Raw genomic sequence first — 17,258 nt, forward strand, 5'->3', positions numbered from 1 at the left:
TAAAGACAGAGAGATCTTGGATACATTTAAGAAGGTGGAAGTGAACATTCCCCTCCTCGAAGCAATTAAGCAGATCCCAAGATATACCAAATTTCTAAAATGAGTTGTGCACACACAAGAGAAGGTTAAGAGGTAATGAAAGGGTAAGCATGGGGCGAAATGTTTTAGCCCTCACTCAGCCCATGCCTCAGAAATGCAAAGATCTAGAAAAATTTTCCATTACGTGTACCATAGGCAATAGTCAATTTGAAAATGCTATGTTAGATTTATTGTTGTTTTTTGTATTGATAAATTCTATTTTTAATTATAAACTAATTATATGTTATTTAATATGTTCAGACTTGGCTCTATGAGCATTTCCCGACTCCATTCCCTCTAGCTTCCCAAACCTCGACACATTCCTAACCTCCCTTGTTGTCAAAATCACCTTAACACACAATAGGAATGCTCAAAATTTGAACCCTAATGATGTTTCAACTCAGTGGAACAAGGTCCTCTCTTTTTTCACCAATTAGATCAAGGACAACCAAGATCATGGAATGCAATTGGCCCCTCAGAACTCTGCAGGTTTTAGACAAACAGTTGAGATCCTCTATTTATGGATCTTGCAGCATCAGAAAGCTAAGATCGATCAATCAATAAAGCTCCTTACAGCCACCTCAGCAGGCTAATCAAAAGGATGACCCATAAGCACCATTGTAGTTTCTTATGCTCATCCCACAGGTTGAGATGCCCTATCTCGATGCTCCCATTGATGTTGACTTAGGTTCTATAAACTTTGCCTCTAGAAGTCACTCTGTCACTCCCTCTAGCATTGTGTTTATGGAACAAACAGCTAAAAATTAGGAGAACGTTCAGAGCACCCTTAATTTAATTTTGACTAGGTTGACCAATCCCAATCTTTAGTTTCGTGTATTTGTTGTTTTTTTGTTTGTTTTGTAATTTTTTCTCTTATTGTCTGATGACAAAAGGGGGATAATGTATTTTTTAGAACTATTTCCAATGAAACTATCATTTCTTCAAAAAAAAAATCATTTACTAACGCTCATCAACTACTCTGTCATAACAACTTTCTTCTTACAAATTAAACATGCATATTTTAAGGGGAAGCCTTGCTATAATACTTTATGGTAATTTTTATGAAAATTAAAAATTGTTTGTAAAAATAGATGTTTGTGATCGTCAAAAAGGGGGGGATTGTTATAACTAAGTTGGTTTAAAGAACTATGACCCTTACTTATTTTGATGATAAAAAAAAAATATTTTTGTGGGAACAATTTAAAACATTAACGTTCTGATTAAGTGTGTGGTTCCCATATCTAGTGAATTTGTGATAGAGTTCCAACATGTGCACTAATTAGTTGCAATTAATAATTAAAACGATAGTACCGAGTGTCGAACTCAAGAATTGTGTTATACTATCGAACTATGTTTAATTATTGAAATTGAACAAAAAGTTTCTGAATTGATTGAAATAATATTTGAAACTAACAAGAGTAATAGAATTGAACTTTTCTAGTAAGAAAAATGTCAAGGATGAGCTTCTCTTCGAGTTCAACTTTGGTTTTTAATTTGATCCTAGTTAGTAGTTACTAGATTCCTTTATTGTACTATTACTGATTTCTCTTTATTATTCTTGCCCTAATTCTTTAGTGACAGAACCTTTAATTCCAAAGTAACCCATAATTCTTTAGTGGATTTAAGATTCAAATTAAGTTTTACAGTACAAGAATTCTTATTAAACTATTGTCTTTGCAAATAAATCAGTTGGTTTCATTACTTGTATCTATCCCTATACTACAATATCATGAATTTCTCATCTCAATCATTTGTGAAGTCCACTTCCGTTTCAAAGTACGAACCATAAAACAATTTAAAGTTGATCAAGCAATAAAAAGAATTAAGCACAGAGGTGAGAAAAATAATTCAATAAACTCATTCATATAACTAGAAATCAAATCTAACAAATAAGGGTTTCATCTTATTTCACTCATCCCTAACAAATAGGGTTTTGTTACTCATGAGAATGATACAAAAGATAGAAATTAAAGAAGAATTACAAGAAATATTCATGAATGATTTTTGATAAAACTCCTTCAATGGTGTTAAAACCATCCTCCAATGAGTTTCTCTACTAGGGCACAAGTCTTCAAACTTCAAAATATCCAAAAAGATACCTAGAAAGTGAGAAAACAATGATTTATGCATTTTACAGCGTGTTATGCGCCCTAGTGCTTTTCATGGGTGCTCCAACGCTTTTGGAAAAAAACAGAATGTTAGAATACATTAGAAATGTGTCCCAGGTGCAAGCATTTGTGCTCCAGCGCACAACATCTGTTGTCTGACATTTCCTGCATTTTTCTCCTCTTTTGAGTCTGAATTTGGTTTCGACGTCTTCATGAAATTTGTAGCAATGGATCTTAGCTTTCATTTCACTTGGTTTGACTCAAATTGAATATCTACAAGTCTACATATGGCTGAAATACTCCACATACGTCATGTTTATTCTCAACAAAAAACCAGCACTACACTGGAATAACAAAACAACGCAAAACTACGAAAAATATCCATTTTATCAAGGAAATAAGACTAAAAACAATGCAAAACTTGCATATGATGAAGAGTTGTCTATTTGGTATGATCCTACATCGTATCCTCTGATGATTGGACTAAGATAAAGGAACACCAAGAATTTGCTTCTAATTCCTTATGTTATGTCCTGTGAACGCGCTCTGAAATGCGCCTCTGGTAAATCATGCAAATACAAGTAATGCTCTAATTCATCTGCATCTAATGACTACAACAAGCATCTGATTGTTTGTCTCTAATAGACTTGGCAAGCAAGTGATTATCTGCCTTTGATAATCGCATCAAGCATATGATTGTCTGACTCTAGTTAATAATGCATTCTCTGATGGAAGCCAACACGCTGATGGAAGAGAATGCTTTGATGATAGTCAATTCTCCGAAGAAGACAAAGGTTTTGAGCATCCTCTGATAAACACTTTGATGCTTTGTGTTGATAGGTTCACTCAAATGTCATGATAATGATATAGTTAAATATGAGCCCAAAAAGATGTCAAAGTCTTTGGCCCTCAATTCCCAAGGAAAAATGACGAATTCTAAGGCCCTACAGACTACTAAAGACTTAGATGAAAGTGAATTGGATAATAACAGTGAAGACTCAGATGATGAAGAGCTTTCCTTTATCTCAAGAAATATCTAAAGCACGCGGTACAAAATAAATATTTTCCCATAAGAGATTTCAAACGATCTCAAAATAGTAGGGAAGGAAGTGAAAATTATATAAGAGACAATTCACCTGCTATGAATGCAAAATACTAGGTCATTTCAAATTAGAATGTCTGAAACATGAGAAAGGAAAATCCCATAGAAAAGCATGATAATATGGGATTATTTACTTGGGATGACTCTGACGAATAACATGCAAACATGGCTCTAATGGAAGATACTCATTATGACGATCAATCTATTTTTGAAGAAATTGAGGAATTATTTGACATATCTCGTAATGAGCTTATAGATATATTAATACTTAAGAACTTAAGTCTCTTAGAAAACCTCATGACATCTTAACAAATAAATGCAGTTCCCTTGAAAAGCTATGTAAAAACCTAAAAAGGACAAATCTAAATCTCAAATAAAATGTTCCAAAAACATTAGAGGATAGAATCTGGAATTTTGCTAAGTACGAAAAAAACCTTTCTATAATTTCTAGAAAATGGCATATACAAAAGCAAACAAGATTATATAATATATGGTGTTGCCAGAAACAATAAATATGGCATTGGTTTTGAAGAACCAGAGAAAACTCCTAAGGTTAACATATTTAATACTACTTGCATATACTGCCTAAAGAAAGGTCACAATAAAAGAATTTGTCCTATGCAGAAAAACATGAAAAGATAAGACACCTTTTAGAACTAACAAACTAGGAACCAACCAAATTTGGGTACCTAAGAATAAAATAATCTATCTTGAAGATATCATTTGCAACAAATTTAAAACATCAGTCATGGTACTTGGACAATGGATGCTCACACGACACATGACGGGAGAAAAGTCTATGTTCCAAGACCTAACCCTCAAGATTGGAGGATTCGTAGGATTTTGAGGTTATCAAAATGGTAAGATCATTGGATACGACACAATAGGTAATGGTTCATTTCCCTCTAATAAAAATGTTTTACTTGTAAAAGGACTAATGGTTAACCTACCGAGCATTGGGGTGAATTTGAAAATAATCTTTTTGAAAAATTATGTAAAGAGAATGGAGTTTTACATAAATTTTCCTCTCCTATAACATCTCAATAGAACGGTGTTGTACAAAGAAAAAATAGATCTCTTCAGAAAATGGCACGGACCATGATTCACAAAATGAATGTTGCCAAACACTTTTGGATAGAAGTAGTGAACATTGCATGTTATATTCAAAATATAATCTATATTAGACCTATTATAAATAAGACTCCTTATGAATCGCAGAAAGGAATAAAACCCAACATTTCATATCTTCATCAGTTTGGTTGCATATGTTATATTTTGATCACCAAAGAGAAGCTTGACAATTTTGACTCACAATCTCAAATGCGCATCTTCTTCGGATACTCTGAAAGGTCTAAAGCCTATAGGATATACAACAAAGAAACATTGATTATAGAGGAATCAATTCATTTCAAGTATGATGACAAAAAGCTTGAGGATAAAAAATCAAAGCTAGATACATAACAAGAACCAGAAATATCATAGGAAATCAACAAAGTTAGTCTACAATGAATCATAAAATATGCTTGACAAACCAAATCAAGATCATCAGGAATCCAAACCTTAATAGAAATACAAATCTTCTCATCCAGACTCTATGATCATAGGAAAGTCAAATGACCATTGGAAAACCAAATCCGCTTTTAAAGAAAAATCTACCTTTGGACTACTATCTCAAATAAAATCTACAACTCTAGACGAAGCTCTATCAGATGATCGAAAGATAATGGTTATGCAAGAAGTGTTTAATCAATTCAAAAGGAATGATGTATGGGATCTCGTTATGAAGCCTAAAGAAAAGAACTCAATTAGAATCAAGTGGATATTCCGAAACAAACAGAATGAGAAATGTGATGAAGTGGTTAGAAATAAAGTTAGACATGTAGCCCAAGGATACATTGAACAAAAAGGTATTGAATAAACTGAAACTTTCGCCCTAGTGGCAAGGTTACATACTATCAGAATTCTACTTACATTTGCAGTATTCAATAAAATCACTCTATAGCAAATGGATGTGAAAAATGCATTCCTACATGGTTACATAAATGAAGAAGTGTATGTCAAACAACCTCTTGACTTTGAGGATAATTAATTTTCAGACTATGTTTTCAAAATAAAGAAATCCTTCCACGATCTAAAATACGCTCCAAGAGCTTGGTATGATAGACTAAACAATTTCTTATTAAACAACAATTTTGAAAGAGGCTTGGTTGATACTACTTTATTTATAACACCATCTAAGAATGACCTTTTCATTGTCAAAATATATGTTGATGATATTATCTTCGGTTCTACTAACGGCAAGCTCTGCCAAGAGATTTCTAAGTTAATAAAGAATGAATTTAAGATGAGCATGATGGGAGAATTAAATTCTTTCTTGGAATCCAAATTCATCAAAACCCAAATGATGTACTCATTCATCAAACAAAATACACAAGAGAACTACTTAAGAAATTTAAAATGGATTATTGTAAGTCCATGGCTACACCTATGCATCCAACTTATTCTCTTGATAAGGATGAGTCAAGTATAAATGTAGATCAAAAGATATACAAAGAAATGATAGGTTCCTTTCTTTACTTAATTGCCTCTAGATCTGATATTCTATTTAGTTTGTGTGTGCCAGATTTAAATATGACCCTAAATATTTCCACTAAACATCTGTTAAGAGTGTCTTTAGATATTTGAAAGACACTACTAGTATTGGTTTGTGTTATAAGCCATCCTCTAAGTACAAGTAGGTTTCTTTCATGTTGGCTATGATGGAGATAAGCTATAAAGGAAGAGCACTAGTAGAAATTGTACACTCCTTGGTGAGAATCTAATCTTCTGGTCAAGCAAAAGACAATGGACTATTGAGTTGTCTACAACGGAAGCATAATATATCTCATTAGCTAGTTGCAACACTCAACTATTGTGGATGAAGCATTAACTAGAAGATTTTAAAATTAATGAGTTAACATTTTTATCTTCTTTGACAATACTTCAGCTATATGTTTAACCAAAAACCTTATTTTACATTAAATAGCTAAACATATACAGATCAAACTCAATTTCATAAGGGATTGTGTCTAGAAGGGTATTTTTGATATTAAATTTGTTGACACTGATCATCAGTGTGTTGATATTTTCACAAAATCTCATGTTAAGGACAAATTCAGTTTTATAAAGAAACATCTAAATATTTTGTTTTAAAAAAATGATGTTGAATCCTTCATACTTTTGCCTCTAGTGAAACAGAGTGAATGGTGAGGTGTATATATGCTCTACCTCTGATGACATTGATTTTCTTTGTGCCTCTGGAAAACCTAAATTCAATTAATCTTCAATATGAACATTTTTCTCATAAGTTGTGATACTCTGACATGTGTTACTCACACGTGCACGCTAGTAATGGGGTTAGAAATGTTGGATTTTGATCCTTTGATTCCTAATTTTGACATAATTCACAATTCAACAATGTTCATACTTAATATGATAAATCTAATATTTCAATTGAGCAAAATTTCAGGAACACCAATTCAATCCTACACACTTGTATCAAATTGCTTGGAACACAAGAAATCAACAAAAGTTGAATTCTGACTATGTAAATCGATTGGGAAATCGATTTCATAACAAGGGTGTAAGGAAATCTTAAGTGTTTGTGAATGTGCAATCGATTAGGCAATCGATTAGATTAATAAAAAATACAAAAGTTGAATTCTGAATATGTAAATCGATTGGGAAATCGATTTCATAACAAGGGTGTAAGGAAATCTTAAGTGTTTGTGAATGTGCAATCGATTAGGCAATCGATTAGCTTAATTAAAAATGAAAACTGCACAAGTCAGTAGCCTCTGATTTGGAGAGTAATCGATTGGTAAATCGATTGAACATTTCACAAATCAAACCTGATGGTAACACATCGATTGGTAAATCGATTGGATGAGTCACAGTGGCACTCCAGTGCTGAGGAAATCGATTGGCAAATCGATTGACAAAGTATCATTTGAAAAATAACCTCACCTGTGACAAATACAATCGATTGGACAATCTATTGTTAACACTTTAATTTTGATAAAGTTTGGTTGCAATCGATTGGCAAATCGATTGAACTAAACACCAGGTAAAAACTTTTCAGGAACATGACACCAAAGCGATTGACAAGTCGATTGATATCAAATAGCTGAGCCACTGTTTTGAAAACAATCGATTGGCAAATCGATTGATATTAAAACTGAATCACTATTTTGAATCACATCGATTGACAAATCGATTGACATCAAAAACCTGAGCCACTGTTTTGAAAACAATCGATTGGCAAATCGATTGAAATAAACTTGTTGAAAACACAGTGAACTCTGAAGTTTGGCAAATCGATTGAGTAATCGATTGAAGTTACTTTTATTAAGAGAGTTTCCCAGCAATCGATTAGGAAATCGATTTATGCAAGTCTGGACATGTTTTACTGAAAAGTGTTGTTTTAAAGAATCGATTGGTAAATCGATTAGCTTGTATAGTTTCAAGATTAAAGAAAACCAAGATCGCGATAATCGATTGGCAAATCGATTTAGCTCATTTTATAACTTTACAAAATCGATTGGGAAATCGATTTCGTAGTTGGTTTTTCAGAAACTATATAAGATGTCTTTCAATCTTTATTCTCATAACTTCTAAAAACTTTTACATAACTTTTACATAACTTTTTCCTAACTTTCATAATTTCTCTTATGCTCTCAAAAACGGTTCATGGCAACAAACTAACAACTTCATAATTGTGATTACAGATCTCAATACAGTTTGTTGACAATCTAAGAGAAATGATAATGTGCTCAAGAACAATCCATGAATATCCAGATTTGTGAAGAGCAACATTCATAAAGATTGAAGACCCTTTTGTTTTACGTCTTTTATTCTTTCTGTAATAAATCTTTGAACCAAAACGAACGTTGAAAATCCAGCTAGAAACTGGTGGCTACTTTCTTGGGTGAGAGGTCTCAACAAGAAAGAGTCGTACTTTGATTTTGTGTTAGGCTGCCAATTGTCTACAAGGATCAAAGGGTTGATAGAAAGCCAGCTAGAAACTGGTGGCTACTTTCTTGGGTGAAGAGTGTTCAACAAGGAAGAGTCGCACTGTGATTCTGTGATAGGTTGACGAGTATCTACAAGGATCAGAGGGTATTCAATAGGAAAGAGATCATTAAGATAGATAGGTTTCAGGGAGGAAACTGGACAATCTGTAATTGATTCTTTCTATTGAAGGAGAAGAAAATCTGAAATCCGATTGGATTTTCAGGACTGGACGTAGGTTGTTGTTGACAACCGAACCAGGATAAATCTCTGTGTTTTCTTCTCTAACTCTCTCTCTTTAATTTTCTATATTGCTAACTTTGCATGCCTCAAAATTTAAATTCCGTTGTGCACTTGATACTGATTAATTTGGTAACGAAAACTGATATATTTTCTGTTATTTCGAGGTCAAGATACCAACAAGAAACTCAACCATTTTTTCACAAAACCAATTTATCATTCACAATCACTCATAAATCTCACATACTCCCACAATTTTTCTCTTTCAAACTGTCAAACTTCCCCAGATGTCTTTGAATCTCTCTTATTTCAATGGCTTCAAGTTCATCCTCAAACCCTTTACTCAAAAACGTCTATTATGTTCTCTCCATGCATTGCAATATTGATTAGTTGGAAATTCTTCATGAACTCAAGGTAAACTTTGCAAACCGTGTTGAAAACGAGTTTGACTTTATTGAGGATTTTGCTGGAGTGGGTTGGTCCAAGTACTTTAAGTTAGAACAAGTGTCACACCCTAAACCCCAAAATAATATATAATAATTTATTTCTAACTTTAATTTGCAGCAGATAAAAAAAAATTATTTTCAAGGAAATAAATCTTTCATAACTAATTTAGTATATCAAATTTCTCAAAATTCAAAAGGTTCTTTAAACTTTTTCCTCTTATGAGAAAGTGCAATCTCCATAAACTTGATTTAACTAGAATTTCTTAATTTAATTCCAAAAGTTTACTAGTACTTATAAGATATTCATACAAAAAGTTGTTTCTAATTAAGTAAATAAAAATACAACTTATCACTCTCATTCCTGGTATCACCTATCAGAGCAAAGTTTATCCCAAACTTGAACTTCAAGACTCATTAACCTGTAATAATTGCAATTTCACAAACGCATAGTCAAGCAGTCAAACACAAACAATGAATGTGGTGAGTTTTGAAATCATATTAATAGTATAATATAAATAAGAAGAACATGAAAATAATCATAATAGATTGTATCATGACACATCATGATATATCAAAATACTCAAGAAAAATAATATCATATTATAATGTCAAAATCACTCAAATAAAATCAATATATCGTCATATCATCACATCATCCAACAGATATTCTTATCACTTTTAAAATACATTAATCACAACAAAAACATCACACACAAAAATGCAACTTTATGCATGAGCTTAGACTCTACTTCACAATTTAGTACCATTCTAACTCTGAAGTACTTGGTCAAACCCTACCTATATGATAACAAAATAATCTTCACTTCAAAAATTCACATCAACTTCAAATATTCCAAACATCTATTTTCTCTTCTTTTTGGCCTAGACTACTCTATTAAGAACATAATCTTTAGCACAAGTTGTAATCATCACTTTTTCATTGATTATGGGGTACTTCAATATTCTCATTACAATTTTATAATATCACTAATCATACATAATCATGACCATCATATAAACTCATCACAAATTACTAATATCACCATCATCAATCAAAAATCATTATTATCATCACAAAATATATATCATACAATGCATTTATCTTTTATTATCAATTCACATAAATTCGTTTAATCAAACATATGCACAAAATTTCATTTGACATTTCAACATTACAATAATATCAATATCAAATACCACACAATTATCAAAAATTAAATCAATCAACACCTTATAAACATTTCTATTTAACATTTTAACCTCACAATCCTCACATTTTCATATTAATTAATTTACCTCTCAAAGGGCTACTAACGTATGTAGCGAGCCCCGGATAAATCATTGGGAAATACGGTTTTCTCGTTCATCTCACAATATATTATACTAATGAGTTCAAATGCTCTCTCACCCCTTACCTCAATCTGCACTTTCATAAGATATAAGGACCGAAATAATTTTCAGCAACCATGAGATGTCGACAACGTGCAACGAACAAGTCAAAATGCATCGACGAACTTGTAGAGTCAATGAAACATGGCTGATAATTTACACGAGGAATAAAAATCAGCGTTACATAATTAATAAAAATATTAGGCGAAGAAACATATTCAAAATATCGTGAAATAGGTTATTATAAAAGGTCTCACTGATGTGCTGGAGCACTGACATGGTCTGACGTCAACTTCACCGAAACACACAAACGAGTAGTGCTTCGTGAAGGGTTTGACGATAGGAAAAACCCCATTTTTTGAAGTATAACGGTTGGTGATTCCAAACATATGTAATGGAAGAGGGTGTCTCGTGGAGTCCAAATATGGTCTCGATTTTCATTGGTGATAGTCGTGGTGTCCGGAATCTTGATCAAAAGATGGAGGTGTGATTTATGAATGATTTTTAACAAAGAGATTTTTCAGGTTTAGAATTAAAGAGGAGATCACAACGATCATGAATGTGGTTTTAGTTTTGCAAAACATCCACTACAATGATCGTGGTCGACAAGAGAAGGTGGAGAGAAATAAATTATGATAGCAGCTTAGAAGAAGAGTAAACTATTTCTTCCTTTTTTTTCATTATTATTATTATTATTATTTAATTAGATTTTAGCATATGAGCCTAATCCAAAAAAATACATTTGACTCCTTTCTCTTATTTTATTTATATAAGATAAAATCAATAACTAAAAAAGTTAATTTCTTTAAAAAAAAATTTAAATACAAATTCATTACTAAAATATTACTAAATCTCAAAACTAATATTTGGAAAAATAAAGTAATTAATCTTTTTAAAATACATTAATAATCAAAAGTTTCATATTCAAAATAATTCATATAACTATACTTATTTTTTAAATTATTCACATTAAAATACTACCATCATTAAAGAATAGTCAAAATTACAAAATAAATAAATATAATATCAATATTTTATATTAATTACTAAATCATAATATATATATTAAATTACAATGATTATATAAAATAAAGGAAATCAAATACAATATTACAAATATCTCAAAATATTTATTCATAAAAGATGTAACTAAAAATAGGTAATAATTAAAAATAATTAAAATATAACTATGTGCACCCTTAACATCCATCAAACGCGTATGACAATATCTCATCAATTACAAACGCACATATACACGTAAAATTGTCAAAAATTTTATTATTTAAAATATTATACTAAAATACTATTATTTTAAAAAATATATATAAAATAATAAAATATAATATTTATTATTTATATCCATCATTTAGTCAAATATGTTTAAGATTAATACATTATAGAAAATACTCATATAAAGAAAATTAATCCTAAAATTAATCAACATATATTCTAAAATAATTTTAACACCAAATTAATTATTTAAAATCTTATTTCATTAATAAAATAGTCTATTATAAAATTTGGGTGTTACAACAAGAGGTAGCTCTCAACGTTCTAGTTAAAGAATTTTGGAGATTCTTTGATGCAAACACAGACAGTGAAGTATCCCGCACTTTGTTAGGGCTTCCAATCAAGATCACTCAAAAATCTCTCGTTGCCATTACAAGATGCCCAAATGAAGGTTGGCTCATCCATAATCATTAAAGAGTTGTTCGAAAATCCTAAAGCAGTCGGTACACTTAAAACCTAAATACAAAGTTCTTTTCAAAATTCTAATTGGGAGTGTGGTACCCAAATGTGGGTATGTGGACCACGTTAGCAAGGATCACAAGGGTCTAATGTTGAACATTTCTCAAAGGATCATGATAAATTTTCCCAGCGTCGTCTTGGAACACATAAGGTCAAGTATCACTAATTCTAGAACAAAGAAGATAAAGATTATCCCGTAACACTTATTGATCACTGTTGTACTCATGTGTACACTTTAGGAAGATTCTAAAGTGAACTCTAAGTTTGTACACTTAAAACCTAAGTACCAAGTTCTTTTCAAAATTTTGATTAGGAGTGTGGTACCCAAATGTGGGTCTGTGGACCATGTTAGCAAAGATCGCAAAGGTCTAATATGGAACATCTCTCAAAGGATCAGAGTAAATCTTCCCAATGTTATATTGGAACACATGAGGTCATGTGTCATCAACTCTAGGACAAAGAAAAGAAGGACTATCCCCTACCCCATATTGATCATTGGTATACTCATGTGTACGAATCTCATTCAGGCTTTAGAAGAAGTCAGAGGAACTATTCAAGAGGAACACTTGTTTTCATCATCTACACCAGTGTTCAACATCATAAAGATTTGGTTGATCTCTCCCAAGAACTGCATTCGACCTAGCAGTGACGCCAGAAGGTTATCAGGTCAAACTAGTGGAAGTCAGACCATTCTCTCTAGATGAGAACTCATATGCCTCTCTATTGAGGAAGATAATAAATAAGTGGATCAAGAATACCTAAGGATGTGTCAGTCCAACCAAGAAATGGCTAATTTTGTCTCCCTCTACCTAAAGTTGCTTCAGTGTTCGAGGAGAAGAGGAAAAAAGTTGCCCAGACACTGAGCATTGAAGAGGATGTAAAAGAAGCACCCAACACTAACGAAGACGCAACACCCCTCTTTTAGAGGAATAAACAAAAGTTAACACCAAACTTTGAGCAAACTATTCCTACCTTCCATCTTGAACCTGAACCAGAACCTCTAAACCCTCTCCCCATCATATGAACGTAGTTGGCCCTCCCTCAAACCCTGCATCTGCTACCCCTCCTACCTCTGACTCTAACACCATGGATGAGATGTTTGAGGCTACCCTAGCTAAACACTTTGCATCCTTTCGATACGAAACCCATCATCTCCCTTCCAAACCTAAAACTCCAACTCAAACACTTATCTCTTCTACCTTTCCTCAAAGACCTGCCTCTTCCACCTGTACATGACTCCGCCTCACAAAATTGTGAATCCCCCTCCCCAAGAAGCTGAGACATGAAGCTCAAGTTCTCATTGAATTAGTCTTTGATACATCATCGGACGACTCCTTTGCACCTCCTTTCACACCTTTTTACTTTAAACCTACCTCCTCCATCATACTTCAAGATCTCATTCCCTTTAATCATTCCATTCCCTCTAGCTTCCCATACCTCGACACATTCCTTATCTCCCTTATTGCCAAAATCACCTTAACACGCTATATGAATGCTCAAATTTTGAACCCTAATGATGTTTCAACCTAGTGGAACAAGGTCCTCTCATTTGTCACCAATTGGATTATGGACAACCATGAGCATGAAATGTAGCTAGCCTCCCAGAACACTGCAGCTTTTAGACAAACAATTGAGATCTTTTATTTATGGATCTTGCGACTTCAAAAAGCTAAGAGAGATCGATCCAGAAAGCCTCTAACAGACATCTCAACAGGCTCATCAAGGGATAACCCATCTCCCTCTAAAGGTGTTTATGTGGAACTCCCAGTGGTTGTTTTATTAGCACCATTGCAGTTCCATGTGCTCATCCCACATAATTAGATACCCTCTCTCGGTGCTCCCATTGTTGTTGCCTTAGGTTCTGCTATTTTGTCTCTAGAAGTCACTATGGCACAATGTTTGATCCCTCTCAATTTGTTAAGAAGGAAAACTTTGATCGTTCAAAAGGAAAGACTAAGGCGTTTATGATACAAACAACTAAAAATCAGAAGAACATTAAGACAACCCTTAGTTTAATTTTGGCTAGGCTGACCAATCCCAATCTTTAGTTTCTTTTATTTATTTATTATTATTATTATTAATTTATTTTTTCTCTTTTTATCTGATGACAAAAGGGAGATAATGTATTTTTGAGAACTATTTTCAATGAAACTATCACTTCTTCAATTTTTTTATTTACTAATGCTCATCAACTACTCTTTTAGAATATCTTTCTTCTTACGAATTAAACATGTATACTTTAAGAGGGAGTCTTGCTATAAAACTTGATATACAAATGAAATGTACTTGGAGACAAGAACATGGGCATAAAAATTTAACATGTTTTGACCATCGACTCTATAAACGCCTATCTTCTATGTTGGTGAATGTGTGTAATAAAGATGAGAACAAATGTTTATAATGAATTGGTGAAAATGATTGAGCGGCCTTGTGGAGTAAGTGGAACACTAAAGATTACAAAATAAAAAAAGAAAAATAAATAAATAAATAAATAAATAAAAATTAATAGAGCCACCGAGAGGAGAGGGGTGCTAATCCTCACAAAGAAAGCTCCTTATTTCACAACACAAATTCGACAAGGTAAACTATTATATATTAAATTTAACCATCATTAATATGAGAATTAATATGTTAGGAACAAGATCCCAAACGAGAGGTCCGGCAACCTGAGCTACATCGCCATTAATCATATTATAAATGAGTATAGTGATGATCGGTCAAAGACAATCTAAGTATATTAGTTTTATATTTAATTAATAAAATTATTTAAATTTAGTCCAAACAATTAAGTCATCTAAATTATTGTATTAATTAGTTTTAATTTAATTATTTATTTATTTCATAAATAGGAAGCACTTGAACATTTATGAAAAAAATGAAATGATCAGCAAATAGCTCTTCCTACTTCTCAATGAGTTGGACCAGTAGACCGAGATAGTTATGAGTTTGAAAAATTTGTGGAAATAAATGGCCGGAAGTAGAAAGGTCATATGGTGCGTACCTGTAACTTATCATCAACACTTTAAAAGGATCCATTAAGATATATTCAAGTTTCTTCTTATGCTAGTATGGATCGATCTTATCGCTAGCTGCTACTAAAGTTGAAGAATTACACGAACAAATCAAGGCGAAGATTGAACAAAAATTTCAAGATTTAGAACAAAAAGTAGTCAATAAAATAAATTTAACATGACAAAGAAAAGTGGATACAGTTCAGCAAAAACAATCATCTTACTTCTCAATCCAACAATTTCCACCTACCTTTTACAATCAATTCCCACCTCAACACCAAAAACAATATCCAGCTACTCAGTACTTGCAGCAACAACAGCTTCAATATATGCAGCCTCTTAAATACCAGCATCAATCCCAACAACAAACTTCTTAATACTCTCAACAACAAACTCATCAATACTCTAGCCATAACCTCAATTTTCTCAACAACAACAACCTCAATACTCTCAACAGCAGACATCTCAATACTCCTAATTGCAGACTTCTATCAATACTTTGAGATAGTTATGAATTTGAACAATTTATGGAAATAGGTGGCCGGAAGTAGAAAGGTCATATGGTGAGTACATGTAACTTATCATCAACACTTTAAAATGGCTCATCAATATATATTCAAGCTTCTTCTTCTTATGCTAGTATGGATTGAACTTATTGCTAGCTACTACTAAAGTTGAAGAATTACACGAACAATTCAAGGCGAAGACTGGAAAAAAAATTCAAGAGTTGGTACAAAAAGTAGTCAATAAAATAAATTTACAATGGCAAAGGAAGGCGGATGAAGTTCAACAAAAACAATCATCTTACTTCTCAACCCAACAATTTCCACCTACCTTTTACAAGCAGTTCCCACCTCAACAGCAAAAACAATATCCACCGACTCAGTACTTGCAGCAACAGCTGCCTCAATATATGCAGTCTCTTCAATACCAGCAGCAATCCCAACAACAAACTTCTTAATAGTCTCAACAACAATCTCCTCAATACTCCTAGCAACAACCTCAATTTTTTCAACAACAACAACCTCAATACTCTCAACAGCAGACATCTCAATACTCCTAATTGCATACGTCTATCAATACACCGATATATTTATGAGTTTGAACAATTTATGGAAATAAGTGGCCGGAAGTAGAAAGGTCATATGGTGAGTACTTGTAACTTCTCATCAACACTTTAAAATGGCTCATCAAGATATATTCAAGCTTCTTCTTCTTATGCTAGTATGGATCGATCTTATCGCTAGCTGCTACTAAAGTTGAAGAATTACACGAACAATCCAAGGCGAAGACTGAACAAAAAATTCAAGAGTTGGTACATAAAAGTAGTTAATAAAATAAATTTAACATGACAAAGGAATGTGGATGCAGTTCAGCAAAAACAATTATCTTACTTCTTAACCCAACAATTTCCACCTACTTTTTACAAGCAATTCCCACCTCCACAGCAAAAATAATATCGACCTACTTAGTACTTGCAGCAACAACAACCTCAATATATGCAGCCTCTTCAATACCAGCAACAATCCCAACAACAAACTTCTTAATACTCTCAACAACAATCTCCTCAATACACCTAGCAACAACCTCAATTTTCTCAACAGCAACTACCTCAATACTCTCAACAGCAAACATCTCAATACTCCTAATCGCAGACGTCTCTTAATAATCAGTATCGTGTCATACCCACAACAACCTCCTCAAGTTCAAGATCAAACTGTGGAGACAAAATCTCAATTTAATGCTTTGATAAAAACAAACAAAAAGTTAATTTAGAATGTTAATTCTGATTCTAAATGTTATGTTAATTATGATTCTAAATGTTATGTTAATTTAACTTTTACTTTTGAGCGTATTAATTTAAAGATAGGATTTAAGCACAGCAAAGAAATCAACATAAAAAGGCAAGAAACTAAACAGACAAGAATGGAGAACATTCTTAACAAAATCTGGAAAATGGATAATGTTCTCCAGTTTCAAAAATGATCATCACAGCTCCAAAATCAATCAATCTACACTAGTTAAAAGAAGTTTTAGCCTCTGGATTTTACATCTATATCATCAGCACTTGGCAAGGAACAAACTG

The sequence above is a fragment of the Cicer arietinum genome, chromosome 6 (genome assembly GCF_000331145.2).
Source record: "Cicer arietinum cultivar CDC Frontier isolate Library 1 chromosome 6, Cicar.CDCFrontier_v2.0, whole genome shotgun sequence".
In the NCBI taxonomy this organism is placed as follows: Eukaryota; Viridiplantae; Streptophyta; class Magnoliopsida; order Fabales; family Fabaceae; genus Cicer; species Cicer arietinum.